The following is a 15,944-nucleotide window of genomic DNA, read 5'->3' on the forward strand; positions in this document are numbered from 1 at the left end:
TAGGATCAGAAATATAAAACAATTTACAATATTTATCTTATGCTCTAACATTCAGGGCTAATATGAGGTAAATGTGAATTAAGAACAAACTGTGGTCGAACACACCACACTGTACAATAAATAGCAAATGAGACCAAGACAGATCCTCTGAATTTCTCAGCAGCCCACCCAGACATCAGTAAACACTATGAGTCAACCAATCTCATTGAAATAAAAACAGAAGATGCTAGAACAGTTCATCAGGTCTGACTGCATCTGTGGAGAGAGGAACAGAGTTTACGTTTGGAGTCCAGACAACTCTTCAATACAGACTCGAACGTAAACTCTATTTATCTCTCCACAGATGCAGCCAGACCTGGTGAACATTTCCAGCATTTTCTGTTTTTATTCCAGATTTTCAGCATGCACAGTATTCTGCTTCAATCTCATTGAAACTATCTCCATCATGAGGAACTCCAAACCTTTCACTTTCACAGATCAAACCTCTGAATTCCCCTAAAGCCTCTCCAACTTGGACTGCCTCAACAACTGCACAGCTCCCAGGGTTTCAATCTCATCCCCCAAGACTCCATTCCTGTGGATTTCTGAGTCGATACTCCAACCTCTACTTACAGGTGCAATTTCAATTCTTTAATAGCTGGGTAGCTTCACTCGGCGAGCATTGCCCCTGTGTTTCACCAAGCTCCAATCTGCCCAGCTACACCTTTCAGCTGTTAACCCCTTAGGTCAACGTGGCCCCAACCTTTTAAGCATAATAAACTCCAAGCTGCTTTAGTTGTATTTATCCCATTTTCTACAGTTAATTTTTAATCTTCCCAGAACTAAAAATTACCTCTAAAATATTACTATGAACCATGAGCTAGTTATTTATAATATTTGTTCTTTACCAAGAAATTCAGGGTTTCACTCCATTGTTTTAGTCCTCTTTCAACAACAACTTCATTTATACATCATATTTAACATAATAAAATGACACATGGTGCTTTACATGAGGTTTATCAAACAAATCTGATATTGAGACACATAAGAAGATATTAAGACAGGTGCCCAAAATCTTGGTCAAAGAGTTATTAAGGAGCTACTAAAAAAGGAGAGAAAGGTAGAGAAGCAGAGAGGTTGAGGGCAAGGTGAGTTATGCTGGACGCCCTACAGCAGTGGAGGCTGAATCATTGAATATATTCAAGGTTGAGCTAGACACTTTTTGACCTATAAGAGAGTCAACAGTTATGAGGAACTGGCAGGAAAGTGGAGTCATTGACTGCATGCACATTGCTTTGCGGGTGCCACATATCAACTCTGCCCTATACTGGAAAGGTATTCCATTCCCTCACTGACCAGCTGGTATGTGACCACAGGCAGTCAATCATGCAGGTCAATGTCCAATATCTGGACAGTAGTCATGATATTTTCATCCTGTGTTAGTCTGCTGTGTGAGCTGCAATCAAGCCAGCACAGAAAACCATGGGGTGGCTAATGACTCCAGTGCACAACCCACACATGTGCAGATTGCACAGAATGACAGACATGCTGCATGTGATACAGCAGACTATTAGAATGTCGAAGCAACGCTTCCAATACCTGGACCGCTCTGGAACAGCCCTTCAGTACTTGGCAAAACAAAGGTCAAGATGTTGGCATGCTGCCTGCACTGCAATCAATGCGGATTAATTGCATATCTCAATGTTCACACCTGTTTTCAGGGGCTATTAAATTTAACCTCCAATATGTGTAACATAATATATCTAAACACAGTCAGTTCAGCTTTTTACATTGTGTGATCTCTGGAGGGAGCAGTGCCACAGCTTTTGAGCATTGCACAGACTGAGGTATATTTAGGTTCACATACACAAAATTCATAAGCCTCTCACACATAAACCTGAATTGCAACTATAGTTAGCACTAAATGATCTTCGAATCTTTATATTTAAAGTTTAAAAAATGCCCAGCCTGTTGAGCCACCTTTAAATATATAGGGCCTGAAACTACCGGAGTCTTATTACACAACCAGCGTTGATCATGCTCCACATTTCAAATCATCAGTATGAATGGATTGATGCCCAAGTAATCCATGACATCTCATGGGCATCAAAATTGTGAAGGGCCAGGAAAATTGATGTAATACTATAAAGCTATTAAGAAGGCTAGTTACTGTGATTGAAGCTATTTTTTCCAAAATGACCCTACAACTTCTCCATTGCTCTGCCCCTAATAGCTCTTGAAAACCACCATTAGGTTCTCACAGTTAAGCTGCTAAATTAAATACACCTACTCCATGCTGTAATTCCCAACACATTGAAAATGTCATTATGTTGTTCAATGATTTGTTTCATCTTTGATTATGTCAGTATGGTAACTGATCCTCATACATTTGTTTGATCCTGTTCGGATGGAATTCCACATTGGCCCTAAGCCCTGAACCCTCCCTTGGGAGCCGGTGCCCTGCAATCCGAGTCACCTCGTAGAAATGCCCTCCATGCCCTTTAGCATGTCGCAGAGGGGTTTCCTGTATGGGCTGCTGCTGCACACCATTCACTTCCTTGTCCTCGCCCACCACCCGGACACCCTGATGTGCCTTGTTGTCGTCCGGCAGCAAAGGTCCCCAGTGGAGGTCCCTCTACAGGGATTTCCTCCCACTTCCAACTGGGGACCTGAGGTGGAGGGTGTTGCACACGGCAGTCCCATACAACCTTAGGGTTTGTCAGTTCACCGACTCCCAAGATGCCTGCCCCTTTTACGGCCTTGTGGAGCCAATGGACCATGTCTATGTTAATTGTTGCAGGCTGCACCCCTTTTCAGTTATTTTAAAAATCTTATACTGTTGTTTTGTTTGCACTTCAGTCTCACACCCCTGATTTACTGACACCTGGTATGGAGCAGGGCAGTGAGGGAGGAGGACTTCCTCGTGAACCTGCTCCTGGGCCTGGCGATTTTGGCCATTAACAGGTCCAGGCAGCGGGCAATCGAGGGGGTCATCCAGTCTGTCCTTGGCCTGCTGCAATGTTCCAGTGAAGCCCAATGCAAACTGGAGGAACAACACCTCATCTTCTAATTAGGCACCCTACAGCCTTCCAGTCTTAGCATTGAGTTCAACAATTTCAGACCATGAACACTCCTCCATCTTGACCCCCTTTTAAATCCATTTTTATTTATTTATTTTTACATTTAATTTTATCCTTTTATTTATGTTTTTTTTATCCTTTTTCTCCAAACCACCCCTCCCTCCCCCCACAGGGCCATCTGTTACTTGTTTTTATGTTTTGCTTTCACAGAGTGCTGACCCTTGCTCTGCTATTAACACCTTCTCCTATCTTACCTTTATGGCACTATCTTTATTTTTTACCACTACCATTAACACTCCCTTTGTCTTGTGTCCATGATATCTTTGGCACACTCTCCTTAGCTGTCAGCTATCCCTAACCTTCTATCTCATTCCACCTAGTCCACCCCCTCTTAAACAGCATAAAATTCTTCAACATTTCTACTTCTCTTTAGCTCTGAAGTAGCCATACGAACTTGAAACATTAATTCTGTTTCTCTCTCCATAGATGTTGTCAGATCTGTTAAGTTTTTCCAGCATTTTCTGCTTTTATTCCCTTCCTGGTTGCCATGTTAGCTGACATCTTAAATGGTTCTCTTTTCTCAAGTTATGTCCCTCTCTTTTACTAATCCTCCTTCATTACCGCTTCCTCTCTGTGGAGACAGGGTGGAGTCTCTGTTAAATGCAGACATTCTGCCAATTCCCTGTCTCTCCATCTCCGACTGAGAGGGACATAGATATCTTACCTATCTCCATGGCCTCCTCCTCTATGCTTGTTAGCTGTACCACTTATGGCAGGCCACTTCCAGTCCTGTCCTCTCTCTTGCATTTTGCACTCTCTTCTAAAAGAAGTGATAAAATAGACCTGTGAATGATTATAGGTGAGGGATTCACCCATTAGATGCAGTTCATTTGCTGAGTGTGACTTTGGGACAGATGAATCAGCTTGCAAAAGGACTGGGGTGAGTGTTAACAGTGAATGGACAATTGGAGAGGTGAAAAGTGAAAGCTGGTGCTTTTGAAACTTGGTTGGGTGTAAAGACTGATGTGATAAAGCAGGCTTAGCTAAATAGAGTGAAAGGGGCTGGGAGCTTAAAGTTTAGGATGTGTTTGAATTTTCCTGCCCAGGTTAAGCTATTAAACTGTTTCTTACATTGCACCTATGACTTGGGCACCACAGTCCCACTGTTCACCTCTTCACCTACCTTCTACCATGTCACCTTGAGGAGGACAGCAGGTTTCTTCCTCCTATTGCTGGGGAAACATTGGCCATCCTCCTCCTGACTGCAGCTAACAGTAATTTCATTGAGGTATCATTAACTAATGGTGTTGTTTTTGCCCTATTTCCACCATCCATGCGGAACACCTCCAATTTGCATTGGCATTTGCAGGCTGTCCCATTAAATAAAGCTCAGATTGCATCTTGTGGGTATGTATTAAGCCCATTGCATAGCCTGGAGACACAAAGCCCAGAATCAAAATGACTTGTATAATTAAGTTGAGTTTGCAGGTTCCAACCTACTCAGTTGACTTCAGGATTTCCCTCACACAATGCTAGTCCCCTACTTTCCCTACCTGGAAGCTGCCTTCAGATTCATAACATGGTCATTGTGTTGATAGGGTCTTGGTAAAGAGAGATTTTGTCAGAGTAAAAAACCTATCATTTGGCTTTTTAATGTTGTTATAAATCAAAAGTGGACTAGCACACAATCGGCAATAAAAACAGAAAATGCTGGAAATAGCAGATCAGGCAGCATTTGGAGAGAGAAACAGAGCTAGCATTTCAGGTCGACGATTCTTCATCAAGAAACAATATGCGATCTTTGTAAATATTGTTATGAAATGATCATGCCAACATATTGACCTCACTCAAATTGATAATCACCAACTGAAATTATATTGTGACTGATTTGCCAGTGTCTTTTGAGCCTGGACAACAGTGAGGCACTGTACATTTGCAGTGTACTTCATCTCACTTCACCAGACTTGGATCCATCTGGACAGGTTAAGTTGGGCCATTTAAATGGCCAGATATTTCCCAGGTTCAGCCTAGCCTCAGCCACTTGGAAGGCTTAGTTTCTGAAAGATGGTGAAGGAAGTCTAGTCACTGCTACAGGCCAGAAAGGCTGAGGATTGTAATCCCATTACTGCTTCTCCACTTGAGACCATTTAATACGACATGGAACCAGCAGCCAAACCATGCTGTGGAAAATTGGGGCCAAATGCTGAAGCAGAGATTTTAAAGGAAGATCCCAATAATTTAAATTCCAGGCCAAAGGGTTTTTGTTTCCAAGCATACAACATAACCTTTTATATGCCTTCCATGCTCTTTATCTCTATTCCTTACAAACAGAAGTGTTTGCCAAATAGTTTTCTAACAGAATGTTCCTTTCTAAAGCCTCCAGAGCTGAATGATTCACATAATGTCCCAAAGCAAGATAAGATTCAAAATTTGCAATGCAGACATTCTCAGTCAATTAAATAAAACAGAAACACTAGTTTAAACTGGTTCCTTTTCAAAGATTTAATGCCACATAAAAATTAAATTGAAACATGGGTCCTCCTTAATCCTGTTACCTTAACATACTTCAGGCACACAAGGTCTGGATGGCTCAGCTAGTTAAAGGAAGAAATAGCAGAGTTATCCAAATTAGAAGGTCCCAAGTTTGGTCACTGGTCCATGCAGAGCTCTTCTCAGCTTGGGTAGCAATAGGAACACTACAATTGGCCTCAGTGCCAATTCAGCACAGCTCAGTAGAGAGCATTCAAAGGTGGGAACAATGACCAGTTTCTCAATTTTGATCTCTACCCAGTGGTCTCTGTTGAATTTATATTTGTGAGGATAAAGCTTAGCCATGATCTTCCCTGAAGTTAAGTACTGAAGTCTGTTGACACCAACTGTCCACGCTCACTCATGAACAATTGGACTCGAGCAAGATAGTAGAGCTGCCCTGGGTTTTCCCATAGCATAACAGAGAGAAGAGGGAGAAGGTGTTGGAAACAGTAGGAAAAATGCACTCTGGACACAGTGGGGGAGACTTGTTTATCATGACACCCCAGTTGAGCTAGATCATGAGGTGTCACAGCCAAGAGAAACAAGACTCATAGTGCTGCAGGGAACATACATTTCCTAAAAGCCAAAGAAAGAGCTGCATAAAATTTCATCTGCAATAGGCGGGAACATCATTATAATATGCTAATGATGTGGAAGTGCTGTTATAATGCCTCTCCACATTTTTTCAGTCTGGATCCTGGGCCATTTCTACAACCCCATTACTTCTGATTTTTGGTTTCTTTCAAGGGCTGGTATCAAGAACTGAACATGGGCAGCTGAAATAAGCTTCTTTTCGATTTGCAAAACTAATAATTTGAAGCAAGATAACTATCAGCAACAGAAAAACCTGCTTTGGAGGGACAAGTCAGTTTTCAGTGGAGAGCAGCCACTGTGGGGATATCTACTAGTGAGCAGAGAAGGGACCAGCAGAAAGGTTGACCTCTGCAGCATGCACCATCCATGTAACAGGATGTACGGGCAAAGATTCAGCTAATTAACCTATCAGAATGCTTCTGAATACTTCAATGCAGTACTGAGAGAGTGCTGATTTTTGGATGTTAAACTGAAGTTCTTTCTACCTTCCAGGTGGATATTAAAGATCCCAGAGCACTATGCAAAGGATAGTAGGAGAGTTCTTCTGTTATCCTGGCAATCTTAGCCTTCAACCAACATCACTAAAGCTGATTATCTGTTCATTATATCATTTCTCTTTGTGGGAGCTTATTGTTTGTAAACTGGCAGCCTTGCTTCCTCAGATTAGAATAATTCAAAAAGTACTTCATTAGCTGGAAAGCACTTTGGGATCTCATTATGGTTGTCAAATCTGCTGTATGAATGCAAGTCCTTTTATTTAGAAGACACGGATTGAGCTGTTTTATTGCATTTCAATGTGATTGTTGCTAATCTGAGGAAGGGTGCCTGTCTCTAGCACATGGTGAAGGAGAATCAGTACCAGTATTCAGGTATGTATTTAGAGAATAATGATTTGTAGAATTCAGCAGTGTTTCATCTTGCAAGAAGCTGTGAAAGACTAATGTATTCTGAGAGCGAACAGTAAAGTATTTTTTATTGCTTTGATTATACAGAGGTAAATAGGTAGGTTTTTAATTACTGTAATAATATAATGATTGATCATCCAGTCAGTGGTGAACCCGTTGACAATGAAGATCACTGCATCCTGACCTTTTTACCTCCTTCCAGCCAGAGCTTTCTAGCTCCACTACACAAGCAATGCTTCAGTGCAGACATCCACCGAAAGCAACGATAAACAGGAGTAACACAAAGGACGTGCTCCCTTTTTACGACATCAGTTGCCATATTTAGGTAAGTGTTTAAAGATCTCAAAGGCTTTTGGTAAGCGAGTGACTGTATGAGTGGGTGGGTGAGTGACTGGGTAAGTGAACGGGTGAATGGATGGGTGACTGTGTGAGTGGGTGGGTGAATGAGTGGATGGGTGACTGTGTGAGTGGGTGGGTGAATGAGTGGGTGAGTGACTGTGTGAGTGGGTGGGTGAATGAGTGGGTGAGTGACTGGGTGAGTGGGTGGGTGAATGAGTGGGTGAGTGACTGTGTGAGTGGGTGGGTGAATGAGTGGGTGAGTGACTGTGTGAGTGGGTGGGTGAATGAGTGGGTGAGTGACTGGGTGAGTGGGTGACTGGATGAGTGAGTGGGTAACTGGGTGGGTGGGTGAGTGAGTGGGTGGGTGGTTATGTGAGTGGATAGGTGGGTAGTCAGGGACAAGTGGGCAGTTAGTTCGGGGACTGGGCAATTGGTTGTATTGGGGGTGTCAGGGGTTGGGAAGTCAGGTCAGTAGGAGTCGGTGTGGGTAGTTGGGTCAGGAGTTGGGTAGTCAGCTTGGGGGGTGGATAGTCAGGTTGGTGGGTGTTGGGTGGTTGGGCTTGTTATTCATGGAGGTTAGAATCATACAGGAAAGGGTGCATTTATTTGGTAATAATTTATTCACTTAGGTGGTGTTGTAATGTTGGGGTAAAGACAGTTGATGTATTGTCATGTTGTAGGATTGGTTGTAGATTGAGGAATGTCTCTTTATTAGAAGGCATGGGAAAATGGAGGAAGGTGGTGGTGTCAAAGGTAAGTCATGTTACATAAAAGAGAAGGCAGGGTTATATTACAAGGAAAGATTACACAAACAAGGGTTGTAACCCCTAGAATTTTAGAGGCTAAGTGTTGAATTGATTGATGTCTTCAAGATATTAAGGGGAACAGACAAGGTAGACAGGAATAAACTATTGCCACTTTTTGAGGAATCTAGGACTAGGGGATATAGTCAAATAAATTATAGCCAGACCTTTTAGAGTGAAATTAGGAAACACTTCCACACACTGAGGCCAGGATTTTCTGTGCTTGCCGGGCGTGTTCGCTGGCCTGAGCAGAAAATATGGATCGATCGGTTTCATGGCGGTGTGAAACCAGTTTGTGATCATCCATTCAGCCACCAATGGCGGGCCACATTTCCCGCCATCGGTCATCGGAAACCTCATTGTAATACATTTGCATATCATTATTAGGCCTGCCCGCCGGCATCGTCCCCCCAACCCACTGGATCGTCTGCCCACGTCAGTGGGAAAGCATACCGCCATGTTCACACCAGCATATAAAAGCCATGCACTTGGTGGGCTGCACTTTGAGGGGAACTTGGAGGTGAGTGCACAGTAACATTGCATAGTGCTCACCAGGTTGTTTGTTGGACTTCAAGCTTGAGGAACATCGAAGGGTGGGACAAGGGCAGCCCTGCAGATGCAGTGACTTCGGGGGCAGGCAAGTGCAGCCCTATGGTTCTGGTGACTTGGCGTGGGAGCTAGGGCTGCCCTGTGGCTGAATGTAACGCACAAGTATTCGGGGGGGCGGGGTTGGGTGGTGGACAAGGGAAGTGGCCATGTGGCCACATTGATATGATTGGAGTTGGGCTTCTAGATTCTCTGCCCACTCAAGCAACACAGAGACATCAAAGTGTCACCAAGTTCTCCAGAGATTTTCACCCCTTGAGCACAGACTGCAAAGTCATGAGCATTTTAGTGGACTGCAGAACAGTTGGATGACTGCACACATTGTACTGCCTCCTTGCTAAAGCTGGCCATGGAGCAGTCACTGCTGGAAGCGCTCACAGCCCCTTGCATTGTCAGCATCCCAGTTTGGATTTGTCTCCCCCATGGTGTAGCCTTGCACTGCAAATTAGGGGAATGCATGCACCTGAGCTGAGAGCACAGCATGCAGTCCAGTGGGCAAATCTGCCACCAATTGTTCAGGTGGAGTGGGGCGGAGGTGGGTGGGATTTTGGGCAGCCATGCAGCGCACTAATCTCTGGCCATCCGACATGATTTTAGTGCACCCATGCTAACCCATATGTCTCTCTCTCTTTCATCCTGCAGGAGGAGCACAGCAGGATCATGGAGCTTGGTGATCTAGCTGTATGCCAGTGATGTACAGAGAGCAAAGATGATGGAGGAAAGAGCGACTAAGGCACCTGACTGCGCAGAGGGAGGAGCAACACCCTCAGGAAGAAGGGGTGGCTGGGGCAGCCGCAGACCCTGCCAGAGATTCACAGCGAGTTGTCACTGGTCGGCCCATAGCTAGACCCAGGGTCTATAGATGCCACCTTTCAGTCCTGTAGATAACTGAGAACCAGTGTCGCCGATGACTGTGCACGTCTAGGGAACTGGTCACTTGCATCTGCCACTTACAGCAGGACCTGGTGCCAAGGGGACATGGAGGGCACCCAGTGCCAGTGGCTGTGAAAGTGACCGTGGTGCTCAATTTCTATTCCGGTGGCTCCTTCCAGAGCTCCACAGATGAGCTCCGTGGGATAACACAAGCCTCCACCCACAAAAAGGGTACAAAGATTTGTGCTTGTTGCCCAGGACCAGAACAGCCAGGATGCAGAGGTGATTGCATATGCCCGGATATCCCGGGTTTTGGTGTGGAGGAAGCAGGAGAAGGAGGAAGGAGGAGAAGGAAGGAAGAAGGAGGAAGGAGGAGGAGGAGGAAGGAGGAGGAGGAGGAGGAAGGAGGAGGAGGAAGGAAGTAGGAGGAAGGAGGAGGAGGAGGAAGGAGGAGGAGGAGGAAGGAGGAGGAGGAGGAGGAAGGAGGAGAAGGAAGGAAGTAGGAGGAAGGAGGAGGAGGAAGGAGGAGGAGGAGGGAGGAGGAGGAAGGAGGAGGAGGAGGAAGGAGGAGGAGGAGGAAGGAGGAGGAGGAGGAAGGAGGAGGAGCAAGAGAAGGGAGGAGGAGGAGGAGGAAGGAAGAAGGAGGAAGGAGGAGGAGGAGGAAGGAGGAGGAGGAGGAGGAAGGAGGAGGAGGAGGAGGAAGGAGGAGAAGGAAGGAAGTAGGAGGAAGGAGGAGGAGGAGGAAGGAGGAGGAGGAGGAAGGAGGAGGAGGAGGAAGGAGGAGGAGGAGGAAGGAGGAGGAGGAGGAAGGAGGAGGAGGAGGAAGGAGGAAGGAGGAGGAGCAAGAGAAGGGAGGAGGAGGAGGAGGAGGAGGAGGAGGAAGGAGGAGAAGGAAGGAAGAAGGAGGAAGGAGGAGGAGGAGGAAGGAGGAGGAGGAGGAAGGAGGAGGAGGAGGAAGGAGGAGGAGGAGGAAGGAGGAGGAGGAGGAAGGAGGAGGAGGAGGAAGGAGGAGGAGGAAGGAGGAGGAGGAGGAAGGAGGAAGGAGGAGGAGCAAGAGAAGGGAGGAGGAGGAGGAGGAGGAGGAGGAGGGAGGAGGAGGAGGAAGGAAGTAGGAGGAAGGAGGAGGAGCAAGAGAAGGGAGGAGGAGGAGGAGGAGGAGGGAGGAGGAGGAAGGAGGAGGAGGAGGAAGGAGGAGGAGGAGGAAGGAGGAAGGAGGAGGAGCAAGAGAAGGGAGGAGGAGGAGGAGGAGGAGGGAGGAGGAGGAAGGAGGAGGAGGAGGAAGGAGGAGGAGGAGGAAGGAGGAGGAGGAGGAAGGAGGAGGAGGAGGAAGGAGGAAGGAGGAGGAGCAAGAGAAGGGAGGAGGAGGAGGAGGAGGAGGTATTCCATTCTGCTGCCACACCCTGTTGCTACTGTAATGGCTGCTAGTGTTTGGAGCTCTGCAGGAGCCTGCAACCTTATTAGAAGCCTGGGACTGAGCTGCTGCTGACTGCCCATCTGCAAGGGGCAGGTGGGGGGGGTCCCCAGCAGCTCAACACCTGAGGCTCATGGCCTACTTCGGTGAGAGAGGAAGGAAAGGAGTGGACCAGGAGGGAGAAGATTTCTGGTGGTGCTACGAGAGGTGTGTACTCAAGAGGGGAGACCTGTATTGGACTTGTGTTTTGACAGGGGGAGGGAAAGGAAGAGGAACATCTGAGAGGTGTGGGCATATTTGGGAAAGACCTTTGTGTGTTCACCCCACCCCAAGTGCAGGTTTGCTGAGGCTGCCCGGTGAAGAGTGAGAGACTGTGTGCCAGCAGTCCCAGTTGCCTTGGGCGAAGATACTCTCCTCCTCCTGTCTGAAAAAACCCAAGAATCAAGACATCATCTCCTTTTCCTCCACCCATCCCCCCGCAACACACCGTTCACCTGTGGCACTTGTCCACCTTGTGCCTCACTGTCCTTTCGACTGTGCCCTCCTCTCTCTCTCTCCCCCACTCTTTCCTGGGGCGGGGTGGGGGGGGATTCAATGCCGCCACCAACTCCCCCGTTGCTTTCCTATTGCACTTACATTTTTTGGGGGTGAGTATAGCTCTAGGAACCCACGGCGACACCGTCATCGCCCATGATGGAGCCATCCAAGGTCACCGATGCAGGGGCAGTGGCTCCTCTGCTCCTGCTGCTGCTCCTGCAGCCCCATCACCCTTTAAACTTGTGACAAAATAACTCAGGGTAAAAAGCTATACTCACCCCAATATGACAATTGAGGCGTGCGTTAAAGCTATGGCTGGGGTTGTCGGCTCCTCAGCCATATTCACCGCCTCAAAGATGTACAGCAAGGCCATATTTTTCCTGAGGTCCAAGTGGGCAGTGCACCTGGCCCTGGAAAAGGGGCTCACTGTGGGCGGGACCTCTCTGGCGGTGGACCCTCTGGAGGCCACCGCCCAGAGGATCATAATCTCGAACGCTCCGCTCTTTGTCTCCAGTGAGCTCCTCCTCCCCAACCTCCATCAACTGGGGGGAGATCAGGCTGGAGGTTGCACAGATCCCGCTCGGCCTCAAGGATTCGGCCCTCCGCCATGTGTACTCTTTCCAGCGTCAGGGTTTTGTTCGCCTGGCCTGGGAGGAGTGCGTGGAGGGGGCCTTTACCTTAGAACTCCAGGAGGCCACCTACAATGTCTTTTGTTCGGCGGATGGCATGCGGTGCCATACCTGTAAGGGGTGGGACATGTGAGGAAGAACTGCCCCGCCTCCAAGGCTGCCAACAACATCCAGGCGGCCGAGGCTGGCACCGCCACTCCTCTCCCCCTCCACCGCTCCATCTTCCTCCCCGCAAAGGGAAGTGCCGCCAGCTGCTACTGCCATCCCAGTTGCTGGTGAGGCAGGGGGAGAGCCCCTGCACCATAAGAAGGTACAAAGGAAGACCCGCCACCTGGGGGCGGCCCTCGAGACCCCCCAAAGCCCCCAACACCACCAAACAATCCCCCTTGAAAACACCAGCTTAGTGGGGAAAGACATCATCCGTGCCTAGCGACCTGTCCGCGCATGCTCCCAGGCCCATGTGTGCCTCAGCGCCATGTGCTGGGTCTGGCACGACCCCAACTCGGTGGTCTTATTAAAAAAGGTGGACCTGCCCAAACCCCAGAGGACATAGTGCCCGGCAGGACAAGACGAGGCGGCAGTGGCCTCCCAGATGGAGGTCTCCCCAGACCCAGCCTACTCCAGAAGAGACGTCCCCCACTTAGAAGGTAGACATTCCAAGTGAGGTTGGATGTGTCCCCTCCACCAGTGAAGAGGTGGTCATGCCTCCGCCCCATAAGTCCTCGCTCTGCCCTCTGGGATGAGCCCAAACCCCTGTTCGCTTGTTGTAGTCCCCGAGCAGGGCCCCTTGGGGATTGTTGAGGGTACCGCTCTTGCAGTGGCATCCCATGCCGACCCACCTTGTACCCTTGAGGTGTCATCTGGCCCACCAGGGGACTGTGGCAGTCCCTTCATGGCCCCAACGATTGGGTCATTGGGTGCTGGTGGCAAGGAGCGCCTCCCTTCTCCATCTCACCCTTTGGCACCAGGCGCTACAGTTCTGGGCACGGAACTTTTTCCGGATACGCCTGTTGTCCCGGTGCCTGAGGCAGAGCGGGTCTCCGAGCCTCTGCCACCCTCTGACCTGTAAATCCAAGAGGAGGCCAGAGAGGACCCCTCTGGCCTTGATCCTGGGGGTTAGAGACAGAGCCAGCTGGTGGCTCCAAAACAGCCCCCACACTCAATGTGGGGGAAGAGTCAGAAGCCAGAGGCGACGACCCAGAGGAAGCTGGGTTGTCGATAATGAGCACAACCAATGACCTAGAGTCGTTGGAGCCAGGTGAGGTGATGGGGGCTTTGGTGCCCACTGTCGACTCCCCCCTCATCCCCCTTGGTGAACTTCAGGATTTTCTGGCGAGTAATCACAGTCGCCGAGACAGGGTCCAGTTGGCCATGGACTGGTGGCATTTGTATCTGCTGGTGTTCTGTCCACCTGCGAGGCTTTCAAGGCCCCCGAGTTGGACAGGAATGCCCGGCGGAGGGTTCACACATTTCTCGCTGGGCTCCTGAAGGAGAGGAAGATGTAGAAGATTCCTCTCCTTTTATTTAGTCTCGGTGATGGTAGCACATACTTCTGACAATGAAGACTACCATAGCCAGCCTCAACATCCACGGCAGCTGGGACGCACAGCGCAGGTTCCAGAACTTCTCGGTCCTCCGGGATGGGATGTATGTGGTGTGCTTCCTGCAGGAAACCCATACCATTCCGAGTGACAAAGCTGCGTGGCTCCTGGAGTGGCGAGGAGTCACCAAGTCTCCAATTCTGGTGGGGTGGCTTTCTTGTTGGCCCCACATTTTCAACCAGTGATCTTAAGGATCAAGGAGCTGGTGCCAGGCTGTCTGCTGCATCTTACTGTGGACCTAGGGAGCGCGGTGCTTCACTTTGTGAATGTGCACGCTCCCATGGGTGCACAGCCGCAAGCAAGCTTCTTTGAGCAAGTGTCCACTCCTCTGGGCTCCATTGACATGGGCGAGTGCATCGTCCTCGTGCGGGATTTCAACTGTATCCTCAAGACCCGGGACCATCACGGTTCCCAGCACTGCATGCGAGGTGTGAGTAAGTGGTGGGACCTGGTCCAGTCCTTCAACTTGGTGGACATCTGGCGACATTGGTCCTGCGCAGGCCGGTCATTGGGGTGGTCCTCTCAGGTTATGCCGATGATGTGCTCCTCATGCTCACTGACCCGGCTGACCTGCAGAGGTTGCACAAGTGCCAGGAGGTCTACTCTGCCATGTCCTCTGCCAGGATCAACTGGGGTAAATGTTCTGGACTCCTGTTCAGTCAATGGCAGGTGGATCCCCTACCCAAGGAGCTCAGGCCTTTCACCTGGAGCAGGACCAGCCTCCTCTACCTAGGAGTCCACCTCTGCCCTGCTGAGGAATCCTGGCCAGCGAACTGGCAGGAGCTGGAGACCAAAGTCATCACTTGTCTGGGCGCTGGACAGGACTGCTCCGAGTGCTGTCTTACCAGGGTCGAGTTCTGGTCATAAACCAGCTGATTGCTGCCATTCTGTGGTACCGGCTGGTCACTTTGACCCCCTCCCCCAGACTTTGTCACAAAAACCCAGAGTTTGCTTGTCGACTTCTTCTGGGACAAAAGGCTGCACTGGGTCACTGCTGAGGCTCTGAGTCTCCTGCTTAGGGAGGGTGGTCAGGCAATGGTGTGCCCATGCACCCAGGTGGTGACTTTCCGTCTTCAGGCCCTACAGCGATACCTATATGTTGAGCCCCCTCCGAGATGGTGTGCCCTGGTGATGTATTTCTTCCACCAGGTGCACGGTCTGAATTATGACGTACAGGCTCCTGTTTGTAGACTGAGGGGCCTTCGTGGCTCCTTGCAGGCGTTGCCAGTCTTTTATCAGGACCTGATCAAAGTCTGGAACATGGTCACCTCGCGATGCAGCTCTCCGCCATCAGGAGTAGCGGCTATTGTCAGACAGCCACTGCTCAGGAATCCACCCCTCCACCCTTTACAGTGGTCGGCAGAGAGGAGGGCTGTGGCTGCCGGGTGACCAGGATTGGGGACATGCTGCATGGTGGAGGAGTGGGCTGGATGCTTCCACAGGAGTTGGTGCATGCCCAAGGACGTCTGGCTCGCAGTCAATGCCATTCAAGACCTTAGGATGGTCGTGCTCGGCCCCTACGTCATTCTGAGTCTCGAGGTGACGCAGGTGGGCTTCCGTTTGAGCGTACCTCTGTTCAGACGGAATTCCACATCGGCCCCAAGCCCCGAACCCTCCCTCAGGAGCTGATGACGTGCAACCTGAGCCGCCTTGCAGAAATGCCCTCTGAGTCGTTTAGCACGGCGCAGAGGGGTTTCCTGTATGGGCTGATGCACACCCTTCACTTCCTTGTCCTCGCCCACCCCCCGGACACGCCCTGGCGTGCCTTGTTGCCATCCGACGGCAGAGGTCCCCGTTGAGGGGCCCTCTATGGAGGTGTCCTCTCACTTTCTATCGGGGATCTGGGGTGGAGGGTGTTGCACGCAGCATTCCCATACAACCGCAGGATGTCGGTTCACGGACTCTCAGGATACCTGTGCCTTTTGCGGCCTTGTGGAATCCATGCACAATGTTTACATAGGGTGCTGGATGCTGGACCCCCTTTTCTGTTATTTAAAAAACTTTTATTGATATTTTGTTTGCACTTCAGTCCCACGCTCCTGATCTACAGGCACC

Source organism: Carcharodon carcharias, chromosome 14, assembly GCF_017639515.1.
Source record: "Carcharodon carcharias isolate sCarCar2 chromosome 14, sCarCar2.pri, whole genome shotgun sequence".
Lineage (NCBI taxonomy): Eukaryota > Metazoa > Chordata > Chondrichthyes > Lamniformes > Lamnidae > Carcharodon > Carcharodon carcharias.